Genomic DNA, 21,933 nt, shown 5'->3' on the forward strand with positions numbered 1-21,933 from the left:
ACAACCCTTGGAACCAATTGCTCGATATAAAAAAAAATAGTTATGTCGTATGACGTATTTCCGGTATATCAAATTTGACCCAAGATCACACAAACTGTACACTATTCATTATTTTCATTTTAGACGTAAAACTATTAATTTCTTGGCCGGTTATGCCCAAACCATGACGCTGTGCTGTCCGGCTTCTCGATACTTCGTCCCATAGTGCACAATATATCCGCAAAGACTCGGTTCCCTTGGCGACTTGACCTTTGACAAGTGTCAAACTTTTATATGACTTTCTGGTTGAAAAGTTAGGGCGCCGCTTTTCTAAGGCATGCCAGAGTTATATCTACAGTTTCTTATTTGGCGCCTCTTTTCTAGCGCATTTCAGAGTTAAATCAACAGTTTCTTGTTTGGCGCCGCTTTTCTAGCGCATTTCAGAGTTAAATCTGCAGTTCCTTGTTTGGCGCCGCTTTTCTAGCGCATTCCAGAGTTAAATCTACAGTTTCTTGTATGGCGCCGCTTTTCTAGCGCATTCCAGAGTTAAATCTACAGTTTCTTGTATGGCGCCGCTTTTCTAGGGCATTCCAGAGTTAAATCTACAGTTTCTTGTTTGGTATCTCTTTTCTAGAGCATTTCAGAGTTAAATATACAGTTCCTTGTTTGGCGCCGTTTTCTCTAGGGTATTCCAGAGTTAAATATACAGCCTCTTGTGTGATGATCAATAAATTGACTTCCGAACTTCTTTTAAGTATTAACTTAGGTGAAAATAAAAAAAAAAAAAGAAACTCAGATTATATTAGTGTGTGTGTGTGTCTATTATGCTAAAAAAAAAAAGTCCATGAAGACATTTACTCTCTCATTGTGTGGACAGTTAAGTGATGGGCATTCTCTCCGAATGTTTCCCTTGCCAACGTTATTTGTCTACTTGTAGGAACGCCCTGCGCGTGTTATCTTGACGGCATCTCTCGACATGCCTTCTTGCATTACCTAGCACGCGCACCAGCTGTCGCGGGGATCTTTAAAAAAAAAGTGATAGCCGAGGAGACAGTCGGAAGTTTCCATAATCCTCCACCCCCTCCCCTTCTCATCTCAGCCCATAACGTTATTATGACATAGAGTCAGGCTTACCCAAACCGCCCTATCTCTCATCGCGGAATCTTTGCCCCCGTGATTGACGCGTGTGTTCCTGTGAATGTACGTGTGTGTGTGTGTGCGAATGGTGTCGCCGCTATCCCACAATTCTGTTCGTTAATTCTGACCTGGGTCGCGAGATGTCGAGGTCGCGAACGATGACCTGCTATCGATATCCTGCCTTGATTTTCAATAAGTTGCTATATATATAAAGCACTGCAGTAGTCATTTTCTATTCCGCATGGTTTAAAACTTTTGGACACAGCCCATACGCGTGGTTCACGTAGCGTTGATGAGCATACAAAGGCTACACAAACGTGTATCACTTGTGCATACGAAATAGTCCGCTCAGCCTCCTTGAGATGAAGGAGATTCAAGAACTTGGACCGCCACATGGACGAAGAGACAAATGAACTTCTGCTAGATGAGAGTGCGCGGTACTACCAAAAACAACAACAACACAATGAACCATGGAGTGAAATTTCTGTCCCGCATGGTGAGTTGGGTCTGTTTCGGAGAACTGCTGCCGTCCTTGTCCGTGTTGCCATAGAATAGTGTTCTCAACACGGCGCCACTGAGCACTGAGACTTACACGCGGCGCTAGATGAAAAGTAGAACGGTTCAACTTCTTATGTACCAGTACACCTTTCACGCCGCCCTCTCCTCTTGATTTATTTTTTTTTTTCCTAAAAGATCAAATTTTACATTTGTCCAGAGCTGTGATGAGTGTGATACGTACATGTCCGGCACCCTGAGCCTGACTTGGTTGATAACCAGCGATGTTGTTCGGATTCCACGCTTTCCTCCTCTTTAGGATAATCTCGGTCTCTGTCCCGAGCGGCTTTTTGCGTTATTTTTTGTGTCGTTTTTATTTTCGATAGAGTAGAAACTATGCGCTTAATTTATTGTTTTTACATTTTTAAATGTCCAACCTGACCTGATGACCTGATACAAACTGAAGGAGCGCTCATGGCCCTACTGCACTAATACAAATGATCAATAGCCTGTCGAGCTAGAAATCTAAAACAATTTAAACATTCAAAGAGAAAGGAAACATTTAAACGATTTTCTGGGGGGGGGGGGGGGGATAGAAATACAAAACAAATCTTCTTATGTTAATGGTCTCCCGAGATATCGGGGGGGGGGGGGTTGTCATTCGATTCTTGTTATGATGGTACATTTTCCTAGCTCACACACCGACTGGAAGGGTCAAGTGACCACTCCATGAATGACGTAATATATTTGGTCTTGAAAGGACGTCTATTATTGAAAAGATGTAATAATATGTTCTTAAATCAAAGCTTTAACACTCTGAATGAGTCAACGCAGTACTACTCACCTGTAACATGTTGTTGAAAAGAAATCTTATTTCTAAGCACACGTATTTTCATCAAATCAACATTCTTCCACAATACGTAATGGTCATCTGCATTTTAGAATCACTTCATGGCGCGGAGCAATGGCTGTCGGTGTTTCTCTAACTACGAGGCGTAATGGGTACTACGGAGAATACATCTACAAAAACTTAAAGCAAAAGCAGGCAATAATTATTCCTTGCTGGTCTTTGAATATTTCTTAAGGAGTTGGCAGCAAGGTCTGACTTAAATCTTAGCCAATTTGTTGAAAGCAGTAAAATCATATAAAACAGATTCTACCCTGTCTCCTCATCCGGCATATTGACACAAGAAGTCTCCAAAATTGCAGAGGAGTCTGGTGTCGCAATGCGAGGACCGCTGTTGTATAGTGAATACTGGTGTCGCAACGCGAGGACCGCTGTTGTATAGTGAATACTGGTGTCGCAACGCGAGGACCGCTGTCTTTTAGTGAAGACCGTTGTCGCAACGTGAGGACCGTTGTGTTATAGAAGATGCCGCTGTAGCAACGCGAGGACCTCTGTGGTACAGAGAATGCTGGTATCGCAACACGAGGGCCGTTGTCTTTTAATAGAGGCGGGTGTAGCAACGCGAGGACCCCTGTGGTACAGTGAAGGCCGGTGTAAGAACTTTGTAAAGGCCCACATCCTCTTGTCCCTAGTTGAACTTGGCTGAAGGACGAAATGTCCCATCAATCTAAACCGTTTATTGACTGACCCGAGTACACCAAAGGGTTAAATTAGTGCGCCAACAATCAGATAAAATGTACCGTCTCTTTCCCTTCTTAAACTATCAGATAAAATAAACCTCTCGCTTGCACCCTCCGGTCAGCATTTGTCCATTCTGCCCCATCCTCCATTCTTTTTTTTTCACACACCCCCCCTTTTTTTTTAGCCTCCGGAGTTATCTTCGGCTTTAGATTCTCTATTCCCCCGGTTGTTTCCCCTGGTGTCCATTTGTCTTTATTTCTCAAATAGAGACAACTGCAATCTTGTTTTGTCTGATGATAATGGAGAACTGTTCGAGTAGCCAGGGGCGCAACTCTTCATTTCAACTATCATAAGACATTCGTAATAAAAAAAAAATTCAAGATTTCTCGAACTCACACTTCAGTTTTAAAATAGTTATCTTTTGTTTCGAAAAAAGTAATATGATGAAACTGTATAGTTTTTTATCTCTACATTGAAAGCTATCTCAAAAGTTGGCAAGTTTGTTGTCGGTCAATAAGAAGCCGTCCTTTTAACTAACTGTCAAGGTAAATATTCTATTATTAAGTGCATTCTGTTTCGATGGGATTTTACAATAATTAGATCGTTGTATCCTGATATTGTTTCTTGTTGCCACTGTTTTTTTTGTCTACCTTATTAATTACCTTCATTCGTTAGTTGCACGCTAAGAACCGCTATAGAAAGTATAAGATGACCCGTTATTGTCTCTTTTGTAGACTGTTGTCCGCTATCTCAAGGATTGCAACTGCATGCCTTTTTTTTTTTTTTTTTTTTAAATTTAGAAATTTAAAAAAAAAAAAAAATTCCTTTGCTGTGGGACTCCTCCCCCACCCCCCAAACCCATTTTTTTTTCCTCCTCGGTTAAAAGTTTTAAGTAGGTCGCACACCTGCGCTTAGAACCGACCTGCAAACTCGTGAATAGACAGACATAACATCTCGCCTAGCGAGGCGAGAACGAAATATATGGTTGCCGGGGGGGGGGGGAAGATAGGGTTAACGTCGAGGAAGTAGATTGTCTGCAGGGGCGTAGGTACGGTAGGTAAGACAGCTTTCTACCTGGTTTTACCACAGCTGTGGGGGGCAGGTTGATTCGGATTGAGAGGGTGCTAGATTTGGTGGCCAAGACGATCTCTATGAATGAGTGGGAGGGATAAAGGGGGAATTGGGGGGGGGGGAGGGGACGGTGCATAAGTATCGGTTTCTGATTGGTTTAGTTTTTATCGGTTTCTTCCATCCTATTTCCATTCTGTTTTCGTCGTTAGCTAAGCCCATTTTGAAACTTTGATGTTTTAATTATTTGTGATTCTTTTTTTTTCCGTGACGTTTGTGAAATGGGAAATTTATCGTGTTGTGATGGCTTCGTCGTGTTCTGTGACGTCGCGATGACGTGTGTGTCTTGCTTGCATCATGTTAAAACTTCGTTGCGCTGAGTTAAGTCTTAATGACGTGCTTGTACCATGGGTCTTCTAGATGTGTGTATCCTCTGATGTCTCTCATGCAATGTCTTCTTTATGTTTCTTGAATTTATTTTTCGCTATTTCTCCCAAAAATACGATTTTCAAATTTATTTTATTTTTATGTAAATTAAGGATAGATCATTATAATTTAAGGTAATAAAACATTTCATATAAATTTATTTCTTTAAAAAAAATCCGTTGCGATTCTGAGATTTTTTTAATAGGTCTTCTTGTTTTTTGTTTTTTTTTAACATTTGTCTAACACCAGACTTTAAAGTATCTTCTGACTATTTGCTTGTCCTGCATGGTCAATTAATTAAATCATCTTCTCTATTCTGATGGTTACGCCAAGTATAAAAACGTTTACCAATTAATGAGATTAAATTTTGCCATCTCCTTCTGTCCCGATGACGTATGTTGGACGTGCACTGTGCCGTGGTGTTTCTATCAGCACTGGACAAAAGAATCCCGGAATCTGTTGATGGAAGAAGCTACACACAAGTCCCACAACTCATGGGAATGGAAGAAGCTACACACAAGTCCCACAACTCTTCGGAATCTGTTGATGGAAGAAGCTACACACAAGTCCCACAACTCATGGGAATGGAAGAAGCTACACACAAGTCCCACAACTCATGGGAATCTGTTGATGGAAGAAGCTACACACAAGTCCCACAACTCATGGGAATGGAAGAAGCTACACACAAGTCCCACAACTCATGGGAATCTGTTGATGGAAGAAGCTACACACAAGTCCCACAACTCATGGGAATCTGTTGATGAAAGAAGCTACACACAAGTCCCTTAACTCATGGGAATGGAAGAAGCTACACACAAGTCCCACAACTCTTGGGAATCTGTTGATGGAATAAGCTACACGCAAGTCCCACAACTCATGGGAATGGAAGAAGCTACACACAAGTCCCACAACTCATGGGAATCTGTTGATGGAAGAAGCTACACGCAAGTCCCACAACTCATGGGAATGGAAGAAGCTACACACAAGTCCCACAACTCATGGGAATGGAAGAAGCTACACACAAGTCCCACAACTCATGGGAATGGAAGAAGCTACACACAAGTCCCACAACTCATGGGAATCTGTTGATGGAAGAAGCTACACGCAAGTCCCACAACTCATGGGAATGGAAGAAGCTACACACAAGTCCCACAACTCATGGGAATGGAAGAAGCTACACACAAGTCCCACAACTCATGGGAATCTGTTGATGGAAGAAGCTACACGCATGTCCCACAACTCATGGGAATGGAAGAAGCTACACACAAGTCCCACAACTCATGGGAATCTGTTGATGGAAGAAGCTACACACAAGTCCCACAACTCATGGGAATCTGTTGATGGAAGAAGCTACACACAAGTCCCACAACTCATGGGAATGGAAGAAGCTACACACAAGTCCCACAACTCTTGGGAATCTGTTGATGGAAGAAGCTACACGCAAGTCCCACAACTCATGGGAATGGAAGAAGCTACACACAAGTCCCACAACTCATGGGAATGGAAGAAGCTACACACAAGTCCCACAACTCATGGGAATCTGTTGATGGAAGAAGCTACACGCAAGTCCCACAACTCATGGGAATGGAAGAAGCTACACACAAGTCCCACAACTCATGGGAATCTGTTGATGGAAGAAGCTACACGCAAGTCCCACAACTCATGGGAATCTGTTGATGGAAGAAGCTATACAGTCCCACAACTCACGAGAATCTGTTAAGGATAGAAGCTCTGCTATCTCGGCTATACTAGTGCTCATCTTTTGTTTGTTTTGTTCTCACACTTTTCCAGTTTGTATCTGCCTTCAACCATCATGTGTCTCGTCTAGTAAAATCTCAGAAAGTAATTCAATGCGCGCATTTATTAAGTCATTGAAGAACTTGTGCAGCACAGCATGTGTATCTAGTTTAGAACACAATAAGTTAATGATATAGCACGGCGTTGTTCATTTCCAATGCTGCGAAGTAGTGCGCTGGTATTGAGCTTTTTGGAGTTCAAACCATTGACCAAAAACAAAGTACAGGTATTTATCTACTTTTAGGGTTCTTTCGCTATAATCTAATTTTAATTCATTCGCTGCATAGCGTACAGCGATTCATCTTTTTTGAAGCCCAGTCGTTAAATAGAACGGTGGTTCATCTATATTGTAGCATTATCATTCGAGAGTCTGTTCTATCACAATCCTTACAGCGATTCGTCTATGCAAATCCTATACCTGCATTTTGTTTCGTACTCAAGTAGCACAGCGATGCACGCAATAGACGTAGTTATCTTACTTGCACGCTGAAATGGATTCTCAATGCTGGTAGTACCATGGAGATTTTCCCCACCTAGAGAAGAGACTCTTTTATCAGCATTCTTCCAACTCAACATCCTGTCCAGAATATTTCCATTCGCAATGCTGGATTTGCATATTTTATTTTTATTCCCTGAATATTGGCGTTAAGTTCTTGAACGGGGCTGTTGAACTCAGCGTGTAGACAACAATATCACTGTTCTAGAGCGATGGTTACATGGTCGTGTGGTTTGCACTCAGGTCTGTCATTGGATGGTCCGGCGTTCGAACCCTGCCGGTCGCCATCCTCCTTGTCGTTTGGAAGGTTTGCAATTATCTTCAGAATCTGAAACAAACATCTGAAACACGTGAAACATTGTGTAATTATTTTACATTTTAGTTTGCCATGTGTTTAGCTTTTCAATCTCCATTCTTTTCAGATTTATCGAACTAGCCATTGACCTACTCCATGTTTTTTTTTGTACAGCACGTTTAGATACCCCCCCCCCCCCCAAAATCCCACCAGCATTTTGCTTTCACCCTTCGCAAATCTCCACCTGTTTTTCATCTTGTCTCACTCGCCTCCCTCCTCCTCCGGTTCGGTGTTCCTCCCGGCTGCACGTGTTTCTCACACGTTCATATCGTCTGCTTATCTCCAGTTGTCTCAAGACTTTTATACGCTCGGGAGGGCGGGAAACAAAACACATAACACTTTTGTGCGTACAGTGCTAAGTGAATGGCAGGCGATCGCCTAGTGTTTCCAGAGCCGTGAGAACATGAAGTGTTTCAGAGGCTGCAGTAGTCATTCAGAGGTTGTAGAAGTCAAATGTAGTCATTCAGAGGTTGTAGAAGTCAAATGTAGTGAATGGCAGGCGATCGCCTAGTGTTTCCAGAGCCGTGAGAACATGAAGTGTCTCAGAGGCTGCAGTAGTCATTCAGAGGTTGTAGAAGTCAAAAGTAGTCATTCAGAGGTTGCAGAAGTCAAAAGTGGTCATTCAGAGGTTGTAGAAGTCAAAAGTGGTCATTCAGAAGTTGGATAAGATACAGTAAAATGGTCATTCAGAGGTTGTAGAAAACGAAATATATTAGTCATTCAGATGTTGCAAAAAGCAAAAAAAAAAAAAAACAATAGCTTTGCATTTAATTGCAACAATTGAATAAAGTCAACTAAATACAGCTGTCGACCAATCAAGTCCTAAATAGCGACCTTTGCAAGCGACATATGTTGTAGATCATTCCTACGTTACATTTAACGTTACACGCCTCTCAATTTTCTACATGTATTCGGTTTAAAGCATTTTTTTATCAACAAAGTCGTCTCTAGTTTCTGGTGTATTAAACATGATAAAACATCATATCTTTGTACATTTTTTTGGGGGGGTTTTAAAAGCCACAACTTATCTTTGTAAACTTTTGTTGCCTTCTCTGGCTTGCCACCCGCACATTCACAGTCGTCTTTGCCTCCTCTTCTTCTGCAAAATATACAGCTACAATTTACAAACAACTCTTGATTATAAGAGATTACATCTTTCTTAAAGAAAAGAGAAAAACAAAACAAAAACAAAAAAAAAGGAATCATTACACTGCATGCCCCACCCCAGCTAGCCGAGTCGTGCTTGACTTGGGTGGTCCAGTTTGTCACCTATAGCTCATTCCCATCAGCCCACAAATGTCCCACCTTCCACACCAATTCACGTTTTTTTTCCTACGTCCACGTTGTTCTTATTGTTCCAGCAACGCCATCTCTCCCACCTTTTTTTTTTTTTTTTTTTTCATTCGTTGGCGTTTTTAGCCAAATTGAATGTTAAACTTTGTTGCACCCCCACCTCTGCTTTCCTACATTTTCACCTCTGCCTTAAGCATCCAAACACCGAAAACAATGAAGCTTGTGTAAGTAAGCTGGCAACAACGAAACGCCGACACTTTGCATAGTCTCCGCTCGATAGGTTTGCAGGGTTGCAGACTTGTATTACCCGAAATGCCTTGGAATCTTAAAAGTCGTTGGTCTCATAAAATAATTTGAGACATTATCCTTAATTATTTTGACAATACGCCTTTTATTATAGTCCCTACATAAAAACAATATAATGAAATGATGAGTGTTTTGGTTAACACTCAAGATTTTTTTCCCTTTTTTTATCAGCTTATATCAAGTCACTCTGTCTGTCTGTCTGGTAAAACGTTAGTACACGATCAAGCTAATAATTATTTATGATACCTAACAAAACGTGAATCAATAAACACAAATACTCAATTAGTCAATTAATTATTGGTCATTAATTATTTTGTTTGATAAGGGCACATAAATTGTACATTATTGTTAGATATAGTTTTAACGGCGGAGTTCTTCACCTTTAGGTAAGCTTGTTTATCTTTTTTTAAATGTTCCTTCACAAATGAAGATTATTTTGTCACGGCCCCAAACTTCCCGCGGGAGGGCGAGAGGTGGGCGATGTGCAGGGTTCGAACCCGGAACACAATAGAGACAACAGTAAAGATCGCATAGCACACGACCAGGCATTGAAATACATTAATTATTTAAAACACGATCCTAACCTTGGCTCGTATCCTCCACAAGTTTTTGTTCAAAGCTTATATCAACTCACTCTGTCTATATGCCTGGTAAAAAAAATGTCGGATTAAATGGAAACTTTAAGGAAGTATTTATTGTACCTAAAAAAACGTAACCACTTGGTTGTTTTGTGTGATATCGAAAAGGGGAAATAACTTCTACATAATCGAAAAATATATTTGTAAGTGTGTAGTTTTTTTCTCCTTATATTTTTTTTTTCTTAAAAACATTAAACACTGCAATTAGTTTTCATTTCCACAGAATCGGTTTGTCTTACATGCATATCTTATTGAGTCGTCGTCCACCCAAGTTTATTGAGAAGTATTTCTCATCTGATATTTTGCTAGTTTTGTAAACTGCGTTCTGTCAACCCCCCTCCCCTCCCCCACATATCTTCCCTTTTTGATTACGTGGAGATTCCGACATTCTTAAGTACTAGACAAAACTCAAAAGATGGGATGCTTTGATTGTCTTCCAACGTTTTGTTCTCTTCAAGTTTTTCTCCTGGACTTTCGAAGTCGCAACGTGTGTGTGTGTGTGCATTGAAGGTTTGCTCTTGTGTGATGTTCTCACTAAGAGTACTTTTAATTATTTTTTTAAAATGCTGCTTTACTTTATCAGTCGTTTTAAAAACAAGTACTTTTATGCATCCCAGAATTTTTTATTAAACGTCCGCACAATGTACAATTGATGACTTGACTAATAATGGTCAATGTTTAATTAAAAATCTTTGAGTCCACCCAACTCTGATGGGTACCTGACATTAGTTGGGGGGAAAGTAAAGGCGGTTGGTCGTTGTGCTGGCCACATGACACACTCGTTAACCATCGGCCATAGAAAGACTTTGCATCATCTGCCCGATAGATCGCCAAGTCTGAAAGTGGTACTTTACTTTTCGCTTCATTAAAGGTGACAGTGTCACGGGGCACCCTATAATACACAATAGAGAGGGAATACAATTACGACATTAAGTGCAAAGCCTTGAGAATCGTTGCTCTTTTACCATGAAACAACACCCCCCTCCCCCCCCCCCCCATTTTTCTTAGGATTTCTTTTTTTTTTCTGTTGTGAGTGTGTGTGTGTGTGTGTTGACCCTACCCCTGTGTGAATCAGACGCACACCTGGGCTCGGCATGTACACCAGAAGTAAGACTTGTACGTAGCAGACGATATCTTTCATAGGATTTAGACAAAGTGGGCGAATACGAGAATTGTTTCAATTCGCGGAAAAGTGTAACAGACATTAGTTCCCAATGACTCGTGTTGTTTGATTAAATGAGATGTATTGAATATTAAACGGAACGTTAGTTTCTTTGAGCGTGACTTTCTTCCCACATCACACACGCGCGCGCACACACACACACAGAGTGGTGATTTACTTTACGAGACTTTGTAGTTAAAAAGTCATTAAGTGGAAACATTCTGTTCAGTTTTTTTTTTAAAGATAGTTTCTTATAACATCGTGGGGGCTGCTTTTATAAAGCCCGTTAACAATTGCAGTACAATAATAATGACGATAATAATAAATCTTTATTATCCTTTCACAACTTTGTCTTGCAATGATAGATAACCCATTCCAATACATAAGATCTCAATGTCATTGTCTTGCAGTGATAGATAACCCATTCCAATACATAAGATCTCAATGTCATTGTCTTGCAGTGATAGATAACACATTCCAATACATAAGATCTCAATAAGTCATTGGCTATTGCAGTACACTCGAAGTCTAATAAACGATTTTTTTGTTTGTTAGTTATAGCGTGACAGATGCTCCATTTTTAGCAAGTAGCATGAACATGGTCAACCAAAAAGTTCCAACTTGCCTGGATTAGATTATGCGCCTATGGTCGTTAGGGTAGCCTGTAGTCTGGTGGTCATCCAAGTAGTCCATAGCTCGAGACGGACAATGCAATAAGAACGGTAACAAATTAAATGATTAACAAATGAGTTTGTTACAAACGTGCTCAAAACTTGAGCACGTTACTCTGAGCCTCGTTCGCGTAGATTTTGTTTTATGGCATTCGTCAGTTCGGTGACGTTTTAATTTGTCAAGCGGAGGTGGGAGGGTGAACTTGGAAGAAACCTCAAGGAATTTTATTATGGGGGGTAAATATTGGGCAGCTCTTTACTTGTGACTGGCTTTTGGTCTCTGTAGGTTGTCTCTGACATTGATTTCTTCATCGACTGCTTATCAATGATTTCCATTGCTACTGTTGTTTTTTTTTAATGTGTGTGGTTTATCTTCGCGCAGTTCGTGTATTTGTTTCAGTGCGTGTGTGCGGTTGCTTCTTGTGGATTAAATCCGAAAGACTTTGATTCCCATAACAAGCTCAAGAGAACGTCCGAGGTCAGCTTTTGATGTTACGAGTTACAACAATTGAGATTTCTCTCTTGGTGTTTACAAATTGGGCAGGAAATGGACGGATAATTAGCTTCTGTTGCGGGGGAAAGTGATTTGCTGCTGTGAAGTTGCAGATGTGTAGTGGAATTTTTTTTTTCCACGATTTTTTTCCCCCCTGTTCTGAACACATCGTTGAAATTGTGCACAGAGTTTTTCGAGTGACGGAATTTTTAAGGCGTTTCAGTTTGGATATACTATTTCCAGGAGTTGTTTTGTGCCCATCAGACTTATTGAGATCTAAGTGTTTGAGGCCTTTATGTGATACATAGATCCATGTAATGACAATACTATGTTAGTTCTTTGGGTATAACTTTTCCATTTTGTTGGTTCCGTTTCGTTGACACCATCACATGTGTCACTGTTTAAGTTAATGATTAATGTTTCTATTTGGTTGTCGCTATTTATAATTTACAATTTCTATGTGATTTTAAATTATTGAGATAAAACACGATACTGAGCGAGATAATGACCAATAATGCGATCTAGAACTGACTCTGCTTTGTGATCTAGAACTGACTCTGCTTTGTGATCTAGAACTGACTCTGCTTTGTGATCTAGAACTGACTCTGCTTTGTGATCTAGAACTGACTCTGCTTTGTGATCTAGAACTGACTCTGCTTTGTGATCTAGAACTGACTCTGCTTTGTGATCTAGAACTGACTCTGCTTTGTTTTATTAGTATTAGCACCATAACTCTGTCTACGGATATTCTCTCTTTATTAATGTCACCAAAAGCTTCTTGCTATTCGTAGCTTATATGCAAAAATCATACAATTAGTTTGATACACTACTAGTTAATATCCGAATTATGCCATACACTCTATAATTCAAATCACAAAGTTGAGGAGGCATTTTAAACAGTTGCCTGTCAGGGAGCTAATACCACGTGTCTGATATGTTGTGTGGGGGGAAATGGTGGGGTGGGCGCGCTAATATTACATACATGCATATACATATTGTGTTACCTGATATAGAAATAATGTTTACGACTTTATGAAGTAGGTAAAGATAGTTTTTAAGTGGGTAAAGATAGCTTTTGAGTGGGTAAAGATAGTTTTTGAGTGTGTGTGAGAGAGAGATCGATCTTACGATGAAGCTGTCCCGTACAATCTGGACCTTCTCGTAGTTAAACACTTGACTAGTCTATACACATGAAAGATAAGTCAGTGATAATTTATATCTCACGTTAAATCTCTGCATGAGGTAGGAATAGTGTATGTGGGTGTGTGTTGGCTTTATAAAAAGGCAACAAATTTTCATACTCTTTTTATCTTTCTATCAGGCTTGTCTATTCTGGAGGTGGGACACCCTTGTAGCAATACACAGTTATGTTAGAAGTCAACAATACTCTTAGCATCTCAGTGGTTTCAAAATTTCAGAAAATTTGTCAAGTCCTTTGTGCATCTAGTATGTTTTAAGACTGAAGTTGCTGCCAGACGTTTCGTTTGACATAGACCAAGAAGACGGATGCATGTTTCACTCCATTAGGATGCTTGCTTGGAAATAACTTGTGTCAAATCAAATCATTTTATCAAAGTCATTTCGCTTTGTTAACTTTTCTAGATTTTTTGTTGGCTTCTCCTTTCTCTGGTGGTTGTAGTGCTGGCCTCATGACAGCCTCGTTAATCATGGCTACAAGAAGAAAAAAGGAATTTTGCATCATCTGCTCCATGGAATGTTGTGCGTTACAAACGGCAATTTTATTTTTTAGGCATTTTATTTTACTTAAATATATGCATGGGCATAGCCACCTGTTTTCTATACGTGACACAGTCATTTGTATAAACTTTGTAAAAGTATTCTTGTGATACGCAAGACATTACACATGGAAGCAATACATGCCAGAGTGCAGCTAGAGGCACATATGACTCAGTAGAGCTATAAAAAAACAAACAACAAAACTAACATGCTTCTAAACAGTTGCACGGTGAAGTGGTTAAATCTGACACCATACGTACCATGTTTAGTCACCACAGTTCTGCACCACTTCAGTATAAGAAATCGCGTCCGTGAATCATCTCGGACCATCCGTTGTCGTTGGGCGCCGTATTTGAATACAGGCAATTAATTTTTCTGACCCAAAAACCTATATGATCTATAACAAACTATTTAAAACATCATACAAGCATTGTCATTCACCCATGTGCGCATGGATTCACTAGAATTATTGTTCACAGTAAACTTCTGGTGGGTGCGCGGGTGCGCCTGAGTTCTAACCTTGGTGTAGACTGGGATTTTGAACTCGGGAATTTTTTAGGGCGCACCTGAGACCACCCAACTCTAATGGGTACCGGACTTTAGTTGGGGAAAGTAAAGGTGGTAGGTCGTTGTGCTGTCCATGTGATACCCTGCTCGTTAACCGTTGTCCAAAGAAACAGATGACCTCAACGTTATCTGCCCTCTTGACCGCATGGTCTGAAAGGGGAACTTTACTTACTTTTAATGTCTTATTTGGAGATTATTGACACTAGAAGTTAATCACAGTAATCTACTCCATGCTAACATTTGGATTTTCATTATTCCATTGACATTCTTTAATCAATAAAGTACAACAATAAAAAAATAAAAAAATAAAAAAGAAGAGAAAGAAATATGAAGAAATGTGGAACTTAAATAAAAGCTTAGGAAAATGAAAAAGAGGGAGATTTTGTCAAATAAAAAATGTCCATAATTTAATCATTAAAAACTAACAATGCTTAGCATATTCTGATCAACATATACACTAAAATGTTTGATATTTATGGAAATGTCTCCATTTATGGAAATCTTTAATATGTACAAGACTTCAAAATGAGTTCTGCTGGTATGTAGCACTATGTGTTGAATCTGGGCTCTGCGAGCTCAATTCTTAACCTCAATGTTGACATAATTTAATTTCTAATTATTTTGTTTTTGTTGAGATCATCAGTCCCATTTGGGTAAATGACATTCAATTACAATTTCCCATAAATGAGCGTAAAGTTATTATAGTGAATTTTATTCTTGAAGGTTACGGACGTTTCGATGCTCATTGGTTTCCCTTCTTATCTGCATTGGGCTGGTCTGTGTTAAGGGCGGTATCGGGAGTAGAAGAATACATTGACCTTCTTCCTCCCTCCGTGGGGGGGGGGGGGGATATTCCATAGGGACACATAAAGTGAATAACCAGTGGTCAACGACACGTGTAGAAATCTGACCCTTGCCGCGAGAAACGCTGATCAATCGAGACAGCCACCGATCCAATGCACGCTTTGAAAAGTGAAGTCCATTCTTCCCTGTCCCGACCGCTATTTATAACCCTCCATGCGTTATGTGCTGACCCCCCCCCTTTCTTTTTTAATTTTTCAAATATGGGGAGGGGGGGGGAGGGGTGTTTCTGGACCACGCACTCAGTATTTCTGTTTGTTGTACGTTTACCGGCCCCGAATCGCAAGGCATCTCTTTCTGTGTAAATATTATTCAACGCCATTTGGTCCGAAAAGCGGCACTTAAGGCCACGATGACCGTTTCAGAAATGTTCTTGTTAGTATTTAACCCCCCCCCCCCCCCTCTTTTTTTTTCTTTTGGCTATTCTCTTTTTTTTTTTTTTGTATTCATTTTTGTTCCAAATGTTGCAATAAGATTAGTGCTCATGTTGTATTGTAAGTGTTTGTCTCTAAGACTAGCGCTAGGTATGGTTGAATTGATTTCTTGAATTTGTGTGTTTATGTCTTCTCGTTAAAACAGGTTTTATTTTGTTCGGGTTTTCCCCTAATCTATTTTTTAGTTTCCTTTGATTGACTAGTAAATAATTGTAAGCTTATCGAAGCTTATCAAATCTATTGTAACAAACAAAGGTTTATTGGTTTCTTTTTTTTTTTCTTATTAAAACCTTACTGAGGTCGCTTTATTTTTTTTTTAATTAACCTTTGCATTAACTGTTGGCAATTGATAAGCTTTGTAGAGCTTTTACACCTACCAGTTTTAGTGATAGATTTGCGTAACAACTGTTAGCAGTCGATAGTTTTGCAGCTACAACTGTTAGCAATTGTTGAGAATTGCAACTACAACTGTTAGCAATCGTAGAGAATTGGGACTACAACTGTTAGCAATTGTAGAGAATTGGGACTACAACTGTTAGCAATTGTTGAGAATTGTGACTACAACTGTTAGCAATTGTAGAGAATTGCAACTACAACTGTTAGCAATTGTAGAGAATTGCAACTACAACTGTTAGCAATTGTAGAGAATTGGGACTACAACTGTTAGCAATTGTTGAGAATTGCAACTACAACTGTTAGCAATTGTAGAGAATTGTGAGTACAATTGTTAGCAATTGTAGAGAATTGCAACTACAACTGTTAGCAATTGTAGAGAATTGGGACTACAACTGTTAGCAATTGTTGAGAATTGAAACTACAACTGTCAGCTATTAATAGTTCTTTTTGAGAATTGCAACTACAACTGTCAGCAATTGATAATTTTGTAGAGAATTGTTATTACATCTGTTATCTATTGCTCGGCTCACTGAGTATTGAAATTTCAACTGTTCGCAATAACAATCTTTAAGTCTTCTTTAAAAGCTGGGATTTATTTGCCTGCGCCTAGTCCTTGCATCCCTTTGGTCTCAGTACAAAATGTATTCAAGTGTGTCTTAAATTGGCGAGATCTACCTGACACGAACCGGGCCGGATAAACTGGGGCTATATATACATATAGATAGATTCCTCAGCAACAGAGTGACAAGGCAAATTCACAATTCCACTATTTTCACTTATTCGTTTAGAAATTTCCAATTAATAATTCTTTCTTGCAGTCAACCGTGATTTGAAGTTAAAAAAAAATCCAACTTTTTTCTTGATTTCAATAAGTCTCCTGACACTCCCTTTTCGTCCCTGTTATAAAGTTTCTTGTTTCTTAACCCCCCCTCCCCCATTCAGTGCTGTCGACGACGTGTACAAATAGTCCCCCCCCCCCTCTTCTACCTGGAGCTGAAGTCTGTCTGGTTGACAGAAAGTTGTCCTGCACACCTGGGCTGAGGGACCACGAAGGTGTGAACAATCTTAAAGCTTATCTACGCACTGTGACCGCTTCATGGACTATAACCTGTCAGTGGGGGGGGGGGGGGGGGATGAGAAGGGACACTATAACTTTAAAGAAAATACATCCCTACTTCAGCTTGAAACAGGGTGTTTAGAAATTTCTGTTCTTTTTCCGAGCTCAGCTAGCTCAAGGTTCACCCCCCCCCCCCCTTTTACTCCCCCTTTGTTTTCTTCGCAATTTGTGTGTGTGTGTCTAATTCTGTCGTCAAAAAGTTCTTTTTCTATTTGGAGAATCTCAGTTCTTGTCTAACAGTGAGTCTCAAACAATAAAAAAAACAACATTTAAAATACTTAAAAAAAAAGACAAAAAATACCTCCTTTATACAACTTCTAGAGCCATTGTTTTTTTATCTTAATAACTAATGAATGTTAGATTTTTAAAATATCGGAACATTTTCTACTCCGACCCGATCCCCCCCTTCCCTCCGAGAAAGAATCACGCGAATGTATAGATCTTCTTCACTTTATAATATTCCAATGATAGGCTTTTAGATCTAGACGCACAAAATGTTCCTGAACATTTATTTATTTTACTCTTGAATCAGTAATGACCTGCATTCGGATATTCCCGAACGCGATAGTCCTGTATTGTAAAGAGGTATATGTGAATACCGCGGTATTATTATGTAATACATAGGTTGACTAATAGTACTATTTGATGCACTACTGCAACACAACAGCATACACCTCGCTAACTCAACATCATGCTAATCTGCAACATGGGTGGCATCCTGGTATGCGCTTTGGACTGTCGTCTCAATGGTCCCATGCTCAAACCCTGCCCGCCTCCCCCCCCCCCCCCCATCTTTCCCCATTAGGATGTAATAATTGTCAATTCTCGAGGAGCATCCGAAACATGTAAAACCAACAAACATACATAGCAGCAAAGAGATCTCTTTAACACATCATCATGGAGCTCAACAGCAAGCATCTCCGTCAATACTGGAGCATTGAGTTCAAGCTTACACCAGGTGAAGAGAAATGGAAAGGAAAAAGACATAGATATAAATAGTATCGGGGAATCAAGTACATTAGAGAGAATAGAGTTAATGAACTAAACAACAGGGAGGGATACGCTCGCACGTGTTACATCTTTTGTTTACTACATGCAAAGACGATTACAATAAAACTCTAGTTCTGTAAACATAAACTTCACAGATTTAAGTAACTACTAAGCAAGCAGACACCTGTACAGAACAAAGTTGATTGTATGGAGCTTGTTAACTTGCTACAATACTATTGTTGCAGAATAAATTAGCAAGTTGTCAGAGAAGTCAATTTGAAATTTGAAATGGACATGTAACTTTTGTCGTGCCCTTTCTTTTTGCTCTGCAACATGAACCAGGGCCGGTCCTACAGGTTGCTGGGCCCTATGCGAAACGGATTGCGCGGGGCCTAATTTTGGTTGTGATAAGGATAATAAGTGAAAATTAAGATTTTGTATTTAAAAATAAATTCGTCTTTGCATTTTATTTATACTTTACTTAGTACAAAATCACTGTCAAATTAACTTTACGAGCCATCTACAGTAGATAGTAGTTTTCCAACAAAAAGCCGATAAACCTTCATATCTGCCTTTTAGATTTTTATCGACTAGCAAAATATTATCGCTTTTGTTTTTTATTTCTAAGAGGTCGAGATAGTTTTAGATCTCTATTTATATGCTAGTGACTATTAAAGTACATTACGTATTTGAACTTCTTGTTTTGGTTAAAATTCGGCTTACTATTACATTTTTGTTAAATGAAAGCTGACAATGCCGTTTAACATCGAGTAGGATTGGCGTTTTCCATATTGAATGACACCCCGAAATGACAATTTTGTCTGTTTTAAGAAGATTTGCATCAGTTTTCAGAAGATTTTAATAATTTCAGGAGATTTTCATGACTTTTTCATATATTTTATAATTTCAGGAGAATTCCAGGAACCCTTTAATAATAAGTTAAAATGGTTTAATTTAATAAATTATACCTAGAATTCGCATCGCGCGGGGCCTATGAAAGTGCGGGGCCCTCTGCGGCCGCATAGGTTGCAGTGGCTTAAGACCGGCCCTGACATGAACAATACATGAACGAAATGTTTTTTCTTTTATTTAATATGTTTGTCCAATGTTAGTTTTAGGATTGACTCGAGAAATTCGGTAGAATGAAATACATAATGAGAACCGCTGATGGGACTAGCAATAAGATCAGCCTAGCGAAGGTAATGCACATTCCTGAGCCCCCCACCCCTCTTTCCAAAAAGGCCTTCTTGCTCTTTCACACTCCTAGCGCCATTAGAGCTGTGCCCCGGGCTATTTGCCCTTTTTTTTTTTCCTTCTCCCCCCTTGTGTATATTTTTGTTTGATTTCTTGCTATGTAGATATTTGGGGTCGAGATCAAGTGTGTGTTATGTTATTAAACTATAACATACATAAGTATACAATTCAATATGTATATAGTAAATAATAATACATAAGTGACATTGGTGTATTGCGAAAAAATGGGCAATTTAAGTAATTAACTTCTATTACCTTAATTCTATTACCTTAATTTATTACAATAACAGTCATAATATATCACATTTGTATTGACATTGGCATACACATTTTTTACGTCTTGACAGTGGCATACACATTTTAAACATGTATTGACAGTGGCATACACATTTTAAACATGTATTGACAATGGCATACACATTTTATACATGTGTTGACAATGGCATACACATTTTAAAAAATGTATTGACAGTGATTGCCTTTCACAAACAGTTCTAATAAAACATTCGTAGAACACGAGTTTTTTAAGTTTCTTGAGGTCAATCTGAAGTGGACCATGGGGCTATCTCTACCATTCTGGTTGCGGCATTCCAGAAAATAGTGACCCCGTGGATAGTATCTATGTTTGTAGCTTGGCTGTACTTGAGATAGGAACCTAGATCGAGAAAAAACATCAGCTTTTTTTTTTTTTGTTCTTTCTGTATTTTTATTATGTCTACAAATAGTCAGAATAACAAATAGTATAATACTTCTACGAATGCCCTGATTTCTGAGTCATATTAGTAAACTCCTAATCGCGACAAGCCAAGTTAGCATAGAATGTAGAATGCTCGTTCTATTCGCTTCAATTTGGGGGGGGGGGGGGGGAGAACGTAATTGATTGCATAATGTTCGTAAATGTGTAAAGGCTCTACCAAGTACGATCAGTCTATCTTTGATGTGTATCAAGTGTTCTACTTGCTCGGAAACTGACGTCATGCTGGCTACTTACACTTGATACACCAAAGTGGACCTAGAGTTACATAGTGCAGGAAAAGTGCACCGCGTTTATTGTAAACCATCTGATGGTTGTCTTGCGATAACAAATATTTTTAAAAGCATTTTCATTACAGAATCCGTCTCGTAAAAATATATTTTTCTTCATTTATAAATTCTTAAAGCGATTTTTTTTTCGTCGAGTAAAAAAGAAAAGGTAATTCTACTTAATTTTTTAAAAATATATTATTGAAGTTCCTTTCAAGATTGCACTGACTTTAAAAGTCCGTTTCTTCTCTCCTATAAACTATTGTAGAGCTGGTTCTTTGTGAAAGTACATAGGATAGCCATTTCAGTCCCATTAAATGGAAGGCTTAGAAAATATATCCGCCTGCGTGGAGCTCAGTCATAGACTTGACATCCCAGAATGAAAAGTATCGAATATGATTAAGTCACCAACGTGTTCGTGAATTTTCGCCCCATGGTCGACTGTTTGCGTAGAGTTCATTCTGTTTTAAATTTATTTAAGATATTTATTGACAACTTTCAAAAGTAAAAGCATAACTGGAATTCGACACTAGGAGATTAAGTAATATAAAATAAACACAATCGATTCCTGCTTTCTGTTCAAATTAAAGTACTACTTAAGATACATCGAGGAAAAATTGTCATAAGGGGCAGTCGGATGCAAAAAGGATATTACTGATAGTCAGCAATAAGAAAAATCGAATATAATTTTATTTTAGTTATACGTTTCCTTGAGTCGACGGAAAGACGGGCCTTTCAAATGTAAATACACAATTTTAATTCAGTAATGAATACAGGGATCTTTCCTAAATGTTAATAAAAATGTGTAGTTAAACAGCATGGGTTTACTTTCGACATTTCAGCTCGGGACGACAATGAAACGTCAAAAATAAATGAATCAAAACTTTGACTATAATACAATTAGGAGTTACTAGTAGATAACAGAAGAAATAGAATACTATTTTATCATCGCTCACCATTTAATGTTATTGCATACAGTAGCTCCAACGTTGTTAAGCATTGGGACGATCTTGTGCTTTGTCCCAGTTTGTCTAATGTTTGCGCTTCTCCTAAGCAATTAAAAGTTATAGTGTTAATCCCCATAATTCAGTTTTATTTCGGTACATGTATATATTTGAAGACTGCGTGCATCCGTGCGTACATTGAGTTCCAGACAGGTGTCTTCCTGTGCGCCCTTTTCACTTTCTTTGCAGAACGCCCCGTGAATGTGGCAGCGGCGGCGCATGTCTCGTGTGAGTTAGCGATGTGTTGATTGGTTGTTTGTAGGTATCTTTGGTTTGTGTTGACGTGGCTGAGACACGGTTGAAACAGCGTGGTGTCTTCACGTTGAGTTGATCTGTTATCTCCGTACTGACAACTCGTATGATGTCTGTACTTGCTTGAGACTTCATAACAATTTTGTTTCATGGTGGTGGCCATTTTCAAGAAATTTTCGCTTGTTGATTGCCAATAACTTTTTTTCTTCTTTTTAAACACCTGACAGTTCAGTTCTGATGTATTTGCAGAATGACATCTTGAGCATATCAACGGCCATTACCTCATTCCGATAGAATTAGTTAATGGTACATACTTATGAATCCCAATGGAGCGTAGCACCGCAACAGTACTTTGCCATCGGACTTTGTTCTGGGCAGTTCCGATGGCTCTGTT

The 21,933-nt window shown here is 39.1% G+C and overlaps 1 protein-coding gene and 1 long non-coding RNA gene across 4 annotated transcripts in view; both read left to right on the forward strand.

Moving 5' to 3' along the window:
- Positions 1 to 7,475: 7,475 nt before the first annotated feature.
- On the forward strand, positions 7,476 to 8,097 carry LOC129923864 (uncharacterized). Its single transcript, XR_008775798.1, has 2 exons — positions 7,476 to 7,780; positions 7,811 to 8,097. It is a non-coding gene; the product is annotated as an uncharacterized LOC129923864 (long non-coding RNA).
- A 2,502-nt stretch (positions 8,098 to 10,599) lies between these two features.
- LOC106056004 (transcription factor 12-like) overlaps positions 10,600 to 21,933 on the forward strand; it is a 113,916-nt gene continuing 102,582 nt past the window's right edge. For 2 of the 3 annotated variants that reach the window (XM_056016558.1, XM_056016559.1), the window contains exon 1: positions 10,600 to 12,234. The gene's annotated coding sequence lies outside the window, so the exon portion shown is untranslated. Of the gene's footprint in view, positions 12,248 to 21,933 lie in introns of all 3 variants that reach the window. The other variant, XM_013212542.2, reaches the window with a different exon arrangement.

The sequence above is a fragment of the Biomphalaria glabrata genome, chromosome 18 (assembly GCF_947242115.1).
Source record: "Biomphalaria glabrata chromosome 18, xgBioGlab47.1, whole genome shotgun sequence".
In the NCBI taxonomy this organism is placed as follows: Eukaryota; Metazoa; Mollusca; class Gastropoda; family Planorbidae; genus Biomphalaria; species Biomphalaria glabrata.